Consider the following 8819-nt stretch of genomic DNA (forward strand, 5'->3'; position numbering starts at 1 on the left):
AACAGGGGACTACATTCGATGAATTTGTTACAAAACCTTTTTATGGACAACGTCTGCTCATTTGTGCATATGCATAAACCATCGTAAAGTTTACCTATGTGGTGTCAAGTTCCATGTAAAGCATCCCAGTGTTGTGATTCTTCTCGAGTCACTCTTTTACTCACTTGTGTATATAGCTTATATGGTTTGAACATTCACTCTACTCTCTTGCGAGTATCATCATGAAAGCTTCTCACTGTCTAGTAACATAAGAGCATACCTTAACACCTATCACATGAGTGAATGTCAATTGAAATGGTCACCGTGTGCATAAAGTCTCTCTGAAAATTGAGATCCTCACATTCCCGTCATAGGAAGATCTTGTGTCGCCATCTTAGTATAACTTTCATGTCCATTTGGGACATCCCACAGTAAGTAGTTCACTTTGTTCCTAGTATTGTGGTTTCTCATGGCGTGGTCATGTATTGCAGTTGGGAGTTAATATAGCAGAAGCATGTCCAACTCATATCAAATATTTATTTTCTCTTTACACCTACACAACATGTGTTAATTGTGTTCCTTAGTTGGTGAATTCATTATAGTAGTTTCCCAACACTTGTTCGATAACCCTGAGAGAACATATCCTTCTATGTGTCATTGTAACACCTCCTTTCTCATAAGGACCCTTACTAGGCTCTCCGTAAAGACCAAGCGCACCTTTGGGGGTTATCATAGCACAACACCTATTTCTCATGTTTTTCTGTCTTTCATTAGCATCTGGGTAGTTCTCAAGTCAAAATCCATGGAGAACTCATTATGAACATCCACAAACCTTCCATGATTATTTTATTCTATCTCATTGGGTTCCCACCTCACTTCAAGTTCATCAAGGGTTCATAGCATGCCGCAATTGCTGAGATTGAATGATCTCCTTTCGATAATGGATTATCTACACATGTGCTAGTGCAACGATCTGCTTATCAGTCTAACTCTCACCTTTTGGTTTTGGGTCGACAAAGCAGCAATAACCATGTAACACATTCATATGTCAAAGCCTTTCTCTCAGTCAAGTCTTATTCTCCCAATGTGGCTGGAAATAGCTAGTTGTGTAGAAGTGTGTTGTAGTACTTCATTGTGAAGTAGAGTTGCTTAACATAATTGGATTTTTGAATTTTGGAGCTATACATCACGTGACTACATACAGAGATCTTCTTTCAAAAATTTAGCTTCTCATAATCCCTTATATTACCACCCTTCCTAGTGGTTACAATGTAAAGGTTACTTCCATAGGCTCTCTCACTTTCTTTTCATTTACTTTGCATCATGTGTCGTTTCTCCATATTTTTTTTCAATATGATCTTATCTCATTTTCTCGACTAGCTATCCAACTATATGATTTGATTCAATTCACCTCACCTTTTGGTACTCTACAACCCCCCTTTTCAAAAAAAAAAAAAGACACTGGAAGTGGGTAAATTCCTCTTTACTATAGACTTCTAAAGTCTTCAACTCAGTTTAAACTTGTTGGTTCCAAATGGTGCTCATTAGTTTTGCTGCCCTACTATCTATTTCATCTGATAACTCTCATTGTAAATATCATTTTATGTTTTATGGAATCAAAGAGGAAGTCTTATAGCATCAAGGGCGGGGACATATTCCTTTTATTAGAATAAATAAATATTGCTGGTATTCCTTGTAGATGTTCTTCTAACAACCATTTACCTGCTCTGTTTGTCCTTGTGACTAGATAACCTAGGTTACTTTCCCCCGATAAATACATTAAGATATCTCATTCTTTCAAACTTATTCATGTGGACACTTTGAGGCCTTATTCTACACCAACTCGTAATGGTTTTAAGTACTTTCTCGCCATTGTTAACAATTTTCTAGGGCTACGTGGGCTTGTCTCATGGGTTCCAAAATAAATGATTTTCCTTAAGTTCAAGCTTATATTGCCATGATTTCAAATCAAAGTGTGTCCCCTTTACAAAAGTCTTAAATGGGTCAGATTGGATGGGTTATGTGGCCTTCTGCTCACTCGGCTTCTAGGATTATTGACAATGTCATTGTCATGTGCGAGAAATTTTGCTACCCCTGGAATTCCACCTGCTTAAGGAGAATATGAGTTTTAATTGTCCTTCTTCCCGGAGCGTTACGTCAACCATTAGAACCCCTCTAACCAATACATGATTTCACCCATATGGTAGGATGTACTAGCTATGTGGTTTCACTCGTGAAAGGTTGAGATTAGATGCCTTCAGATTTTTGCACATATCATGAGCATATTGATTTGGAAGACAAGTTGTCGTATCTTTAGTTCTCTCATATAGGGTCAATTATCAGGAAAGGTTAGGCTATTTACAATATGATAATCTCATAAGTGTTCACTTCTTTTCATCCTCATAGGCTTGTGGCATATATTCCTTGTGTAAGATAATGTTAGGAGTGTAATTCAACTTCATGTATTTTGAAATCCATATCACATTCAAGGTGCCAGAGTACTCTCATTCTTGATAAACGAATTTTCCCTACACTCCAGGAGATGACTGGGTCACATACTTGAATATTCCTCCTTAATGATTCCTATTGCGAATGTACTAGTTACCAATGTGCGTCATTTGTCTAATAATTGATGTCGTCACCATGGCTAACCATGTTAGTGTTGTTAGTAGTAATCTTCGTGTCTCTTAGCATATAACCTTGTGAAATACTCTACTCAGCACATTAATGGATTTCTGTTGCTCCTTATTGTATTGAATCTATTGGGTATTGAAGGTTCACACATGTCAAAGAGGAAGCATCCCCGTATGATCACATATATTCGATTGGTAAATTTTTCTGGTCAGTTAATGACAACACATCTTAGAGTAATTGTTGAAGGTCATCAAAGGTTTAGCATGGGTGTTTGCGTAGAGATTTAGAGTTTAGGAGGGTGAATGAGTTATTCTCAATATTTCCCCCTAAAGATGTTACGTGAATTGATAATGAAGGTGAAATAAGTGTAGTTCACATTAGGCCGTGCTATGAGTATGATGTTCCCCATCGTTGTTCTCCATGTATTCTATGTTTTCATATGTCTATGTCTAAGAATGTAGTTGGAAATCCCTTGTGCATCATTTCGGTGGAGATTACTGAAGGTGGAGGTAATGGATAGTTGGCCTATGAAGGGTATCTACTTGTCATCCTTGTTTGGTAAGTTTAGGGGTGGTTATTCCTTTTGTGAATGTGTCCTGGCGAAGTCTCTAAGTATAAGAGGCCACATTGAAGGCCGAGAGTCTTGTGGAAATAAAATGTTTTCTCTTGATTGTATAGCAGTTGGTTTTGATTTGAAAGGTACCTTCTAGGTGTTATGATTTAAAAATGTGCAATTTATGTCCAGGTATCATCGTGATATTGTAGTGCTTGTAATGCTGAGGTTCATGATATATATATATATATATATATATATATATATATATATATATTGTGGTGCTTTGTCGAGTTATGAATGTGTTTTTAGGATGGTTTTGGCGGTTCTCTGGCAGGTGGATAGGCCTAGTTACAAAGGAGACTCTGCCGAAATTTCTGAAATTTTTTGGGAGTTAGTCAAAACTTAGGGACTTGAGATGGGTTAGAAAAGAGATATGTTATGTTAGGTGTTTAGGGGGGCTCTACCTCTCATTCGAGGACGAATGACCCAAAGCGGGGGAGAATGTAAGGCCTCGAAAAATTTCGCTAAGTAAATTAGGATTTCGTGGTGCCATGGAGGTTAATTATAATGTTTTATGTGCTATTAACATGATTGGAATCAATTGGATTTGGTAAATAAGTATATAAGTCATATAATAAGTAATGTGGGGTCTAATTGGAGGCCTAAGTCTAAGTCAAGTTAGAAAATATCATAATGGGATAAAATTCTAAATGAGTTTGCACAAGTCCACAATTTGAACGAGCATATCTCTCCCTCTCTTTATATATATATATATATATATATATATATATATATATATATATATATATAAAGTTTTATGTGATGACCAACCTTTCATATGAAAGGTTTTCGAGTCTAGTTTCCAACGCTTCAAACCGTTCATCATTTGGACATTCCTACACAAAGTTATGATCAAATTACCAAAGGCTAGAAAAATGTGATCCTGTGTCAATTCTGCGATCGCAAAACCATTATGCGGTCCGCATAATCGATCTGTGATCGCAAATTTGGTTGCAAACTGGACCAGTGTAGCCCAGTTTTGGGCACTAATTCCATGATGCATTTTGCGACCCACATTCTTGTTTTGCGGTTCATTATGCGACCGCAGACCCGATTTCGGAGGCTTATTTTTCCTATTTTTATAACCCAACCCCATTTTAATATATAGGCTTTGGGGCTTCATTTGGGGTCATTTTCTACTGATTTTAGAGAGAGTTGAGAGCATATAGAGAGATAAAGAGAGAGAAGGAGCCTAACTTCATAATCACCCAAATATTGCTCAAGTTTTCAAGAATCAAGGAAGATAACCACTTGATTGTCCTCCATCTGGGGAAGTCCTTCTTCCAAGATTTCATGTAAGAGGTTAAGGGTTCAAATATGTTGTGGGGTATTAGAAATAGGCCATGCGTGTGGGACTAAGTTGTAGTATGTGATATTAAAGAACTAATTTGGGTAGTTCCTGTTAAAATTGGTTGAGGGAAGAAGGAATTTCCAATTTCAGACCTTGTAGACTACTTCACATGTTAGGTGTTTGACGAAATTCCTAAGAGAGTTACACCATGGGTAATCTTCCTAATTATTAATCGATTCCTGCTATCTCCTTATAGATTGTTAGTGCTAGAGGTGTTGGAGGATTGTAGAAACTAAAGGAAAGCTTAAACAAGGTATGTATGGCTAAAACCCCCTCTTCTTAGAAATTGAGCTCCCATGGTGACCCCACATATGTTGTAAGTCCGAAATTTGATTTATGTAGTATTAGTTATTTCAAAGGATTTGGTGTTGCAAGAATATATGTGAAAGGCGTGTCTCAATGTGTTCAATGTGCTATTCTTGGTAAATTGGGGATATGTAAAGAATATGAACTATATGCTAAATAGCCTAGATTTCAAGTCAAGTTTAAATTGTGATTATTATGTCGAATCATGAGAATTCCTCTCTATGCTTACAACTTGAATTGCTCTTGTATGTGCCCATTATCTTCAATTGTAAGTTTGATGTTGAAAGTGAAAGTGATGTGGAATGTGAGGTGTGAAATGTGGCCTAGTGCCAAGTATGAGGTGATAATTGTGGCCCTAAGTGCCTATGAATTGATATATGTGAAATAAAGATTGAAATGAGATGACTAATGAGAAAGGAACAACGCCTTGGTAAGGCGGCCTAGCCGATCGGGCCTTGATCGGATGTCATACCGCACACATGGTGGTATTGTGCTGATATTGAATTCCGAAAAGTGAGAATGAATTGTGATTGAGGTACACGTCTCAAATGAGGCAACCTAGCCGATCGGGTCGTGATCGGACTCCGCTCAAGAAAGCGGTTGTATTGTGAATGATGATGAACAGAATTAAATGCCCCAAACTAAAGCTATGAAAATTATGTTAAAGCTATGTGATTCCTTTTATTTGATGATGTGATGATTGTTTAAAGCTTTTGTTGAATCCTTATGATTTCTTTGTTCTTGTATGGTTGTTCTTTCTAATGAGATGGTGTTTAGTTATACATACTAGTGCTATTAGACGGTACTAATGTCCCTTTTGCCGGGGGCGCTACGTCTTTAAATAGATGTAGGTGGTTCCATAGTAGGCAATGTTGGTCGCAGCTAGTGACGCATCTCCCTTTCAGCTGACTTGGTGAGCCCCACTTCATTTCGGGGTTCTGTACCGTTGTTTATCATTTACTTTGTATTTCGAGGTATAGTCGGAGCCTTGTTGCCGGTATTTTTATATTACTCTTTAGTTGTATTTAAAGGCTCCGTAGACAGGTTGTGGGTGGTGTCGGGTATTGAAAATTTAAACTAGATATGTTGTCATTTGGCAGAATGTTTCCTTCGTATCTATTAATTGTAATAATTTGGTTAGTATTGTTGAACTATTAATGAAAGACAAAGATAAAAATTGTCAATGTAATGCTCATTAAGTAGGATTTATGGAGTTCATCTCCTTGTTATTCATAAATTAATTTTTGGGTAGAATGAAACCTAATAGGCTTGCTTAGTCCGGCTTGCTCGGTTGAGCGCCGGTCGCGTCCCTCAGTTTTGGGGCGTGACATGCTTCATTGATACTTGTTGTATACTCACCATGTCTACTCTATGCACTTATATTATTATTATTATCGACCTCTAGTAAGTGTCAAGTCGACCCCTCGTCACTACTTCTTCGAGGTTAGACTAGATACTTACTAGATATGCATTATTTTTTCATACTCATGCTACACTTCTGCACTAATGTGCAGGTACTGAGACAGGTTCTACTAGTGGTCACGCGGGTGTGTAGCCAATCATCTACAGAGACTTAGTAGTGAGCTGCTTGCCTTGCTACGATAGCACCGAAATCTCCTTCTACCTAATTTACTATTCCTGTCTATCACTTTCAGACAATAGTTTTAGTAGTTTGTATATTCTCTAGATTGCTTATGTCCTTGTGACGCGAGTTTTGGGGATTTGTAGCGTTTATGTAATGTTGTACTCGTCATTCCTACCACCGCAGAGTATGTACTTATTATGTTGGTCTTTTGTTAAAAAGACTTGTCATAGTTACATGAAATCTAGTTTAAAGTGTTCTCTAAAAAGAAAAACTTCCGTCTTAAAATTGTTAGAAAGGGGTAAGTAGATAGTAGTTACAGTTGTGGGTTTGCCTAACGACAACATTAGGTGCAGTCTCGACCTATTATGGATTTGGGTCGTGACAAATATAGCCCAATATTTATTATACAATATTCATCTACTTAGAGATATTACTTGTTGACATCACTTCACTATACAACAATCTTATACGAGGTCTTGTTTGTTTAGTTGTTACAAGTGGTAGAATGGCCAACCCTTAATAGTATAAAATACATTATCAATTCTAGTATTTTTAAATGTTCCATGGTGAATAATAAAATGTTTAAAAGATATAAAATAAAATAAAAACTAAGGTCGAACATAATGTAATCATTATTTTAGTAAATTCTCGACCACAGTAAGAGTGGAGGACACAACCTGATGTTAACACTCGACCATTAAGAATATCTATTAATTTAGGTTGAATGTTAAGGATTAGGGTTCAGGGTTGGGGTTAGGATTCAAGGTTTATATAGATAACACGTACTGTTAATAAATTAAAATATGTCCATATTGCCTATCCCTAACCAAACCCTTTTTTGACTCGTTCAAAATTACCCATATGGCAAGCCATCTTAAGACCAAAATTATTCGCATTTCAAGATAAAGACCAAAATTACTCACATTTCAAGTCCATTTTTACTTCCGAATAAGCATTAGTCAAATTTTGAAGAAGATGAGTCAATGATCGAGTGTCGTTTCGGTCGAGAAAGAACTGTCATTGTGCATTGCTGCGAGTCAGTTCACATCTACAACTCCAGTGAATGCTAGTAGGCCATTCTCAAAATGTTTAAAACCTAAGGTAAGATAAATTTAATAATTTCATTCGTTTTTTAGGATTTCAAATTTTTTGTTCATTTTTTTTCGATTTTGTTGGATTAAATGAAAGATGTCGATTTTGGGAATGGGATGATGATATTCTAGATCCAAGGATTGCTGACCTTATCAGCAGTTTAAAGTAGGAAAAGGACATTCTTAAGCGTGAAATAATAGTTCTGCACCTAAAGGTGGTTGAACTTTAAAATATTTTAGCAATGGATGTTTATGCAGAAGATGATGCTGATGGAAGCATTGAACTGGTGGTAGGGCATATTCCTATATATTATTATATTGGAGGGATGATTAAGTTAGTTTATTACTAGAAACATTGTCGATTATGCAATCTCTAGTTCATTGTAATATAAAAAAGAAGTGCATCGAAACAAATATTATATCAAGAATAGTTTATCGCCAAAAAGGTAGTTTCATAACATAAAGGTAGATACAAAAATCACAAATTATAACTAATTTACTAAAACAATTTGTCCCATGACCGATTCAAACATCAATTACACTAGAATTTATATTTAGATGTGTCGCTTGCCCTTACAAACATAGAAATTGATAGAACATCCTGGTCACTTTCACCTGCTCCATCTGTTTCACTTTCTAACTCATCTTTACCATCTTCAGCTTATTCATCATCTTCGTCATCATAATCTCCTCCTCCTCCTCCCCCTCCCCCTCCTCCTCCTCCTTCTTCTTCTTCTTCAGCATTTATATCAACCTCCTAAGCAACATCACAATTTTCATCCTCTTCAGAAGCATCACTACAATTTACATCTACCTCTAGAGCATCATCACCATTTTCATCCTCCTCCCACCTAAACTTTATCTACACTATCATTTTTTTTCTTCGATAATTGCTTTTTTAGCAACAAATTCTTTTATTTAATTTTGTGCTGAATTCATGTCCAATCTTCTTCCTCCTCCTCATTAAAATCCTCTAACGCCAAACTCCTTGCAACAAGTTTTAAACTATTATGTATACCCTTGTCAACTAATGTAGAACTTGATCTTGTTTTTTTTCTACTCGTAGCTTTTAATGGCTCTCTGTTCTTTTTTCTCCTACCGCGCTTAGAAATCTCAACATTTGTTTTACTAGGGGATGCTTCTGAAGTATCTACATTTTGTTTTCTCGTGGCTGGATTTGAAGGCTCAACATTTGCTATACTAGGGGAAGCTTCCGAAGTATTGTATTTCGTTTCTAGGTGGCAGGCTTTGAAAGCA

The sequence above is a fragment of the Nicotiana sylvestris genome, chromosome 2 (assembly GCF_000393655.2).
Source record: "Nicotiana sylvestris chromosome 2, ASM39365v2, whole genome shotgun sequence".
Classification (NCBI taxonomy): Eukaryota; Viridiplantae; Streptophyta; class Magnoliopsida; order Solanales; family Solanaceae; genus Nicotiana; species Nicotiana sylvestris.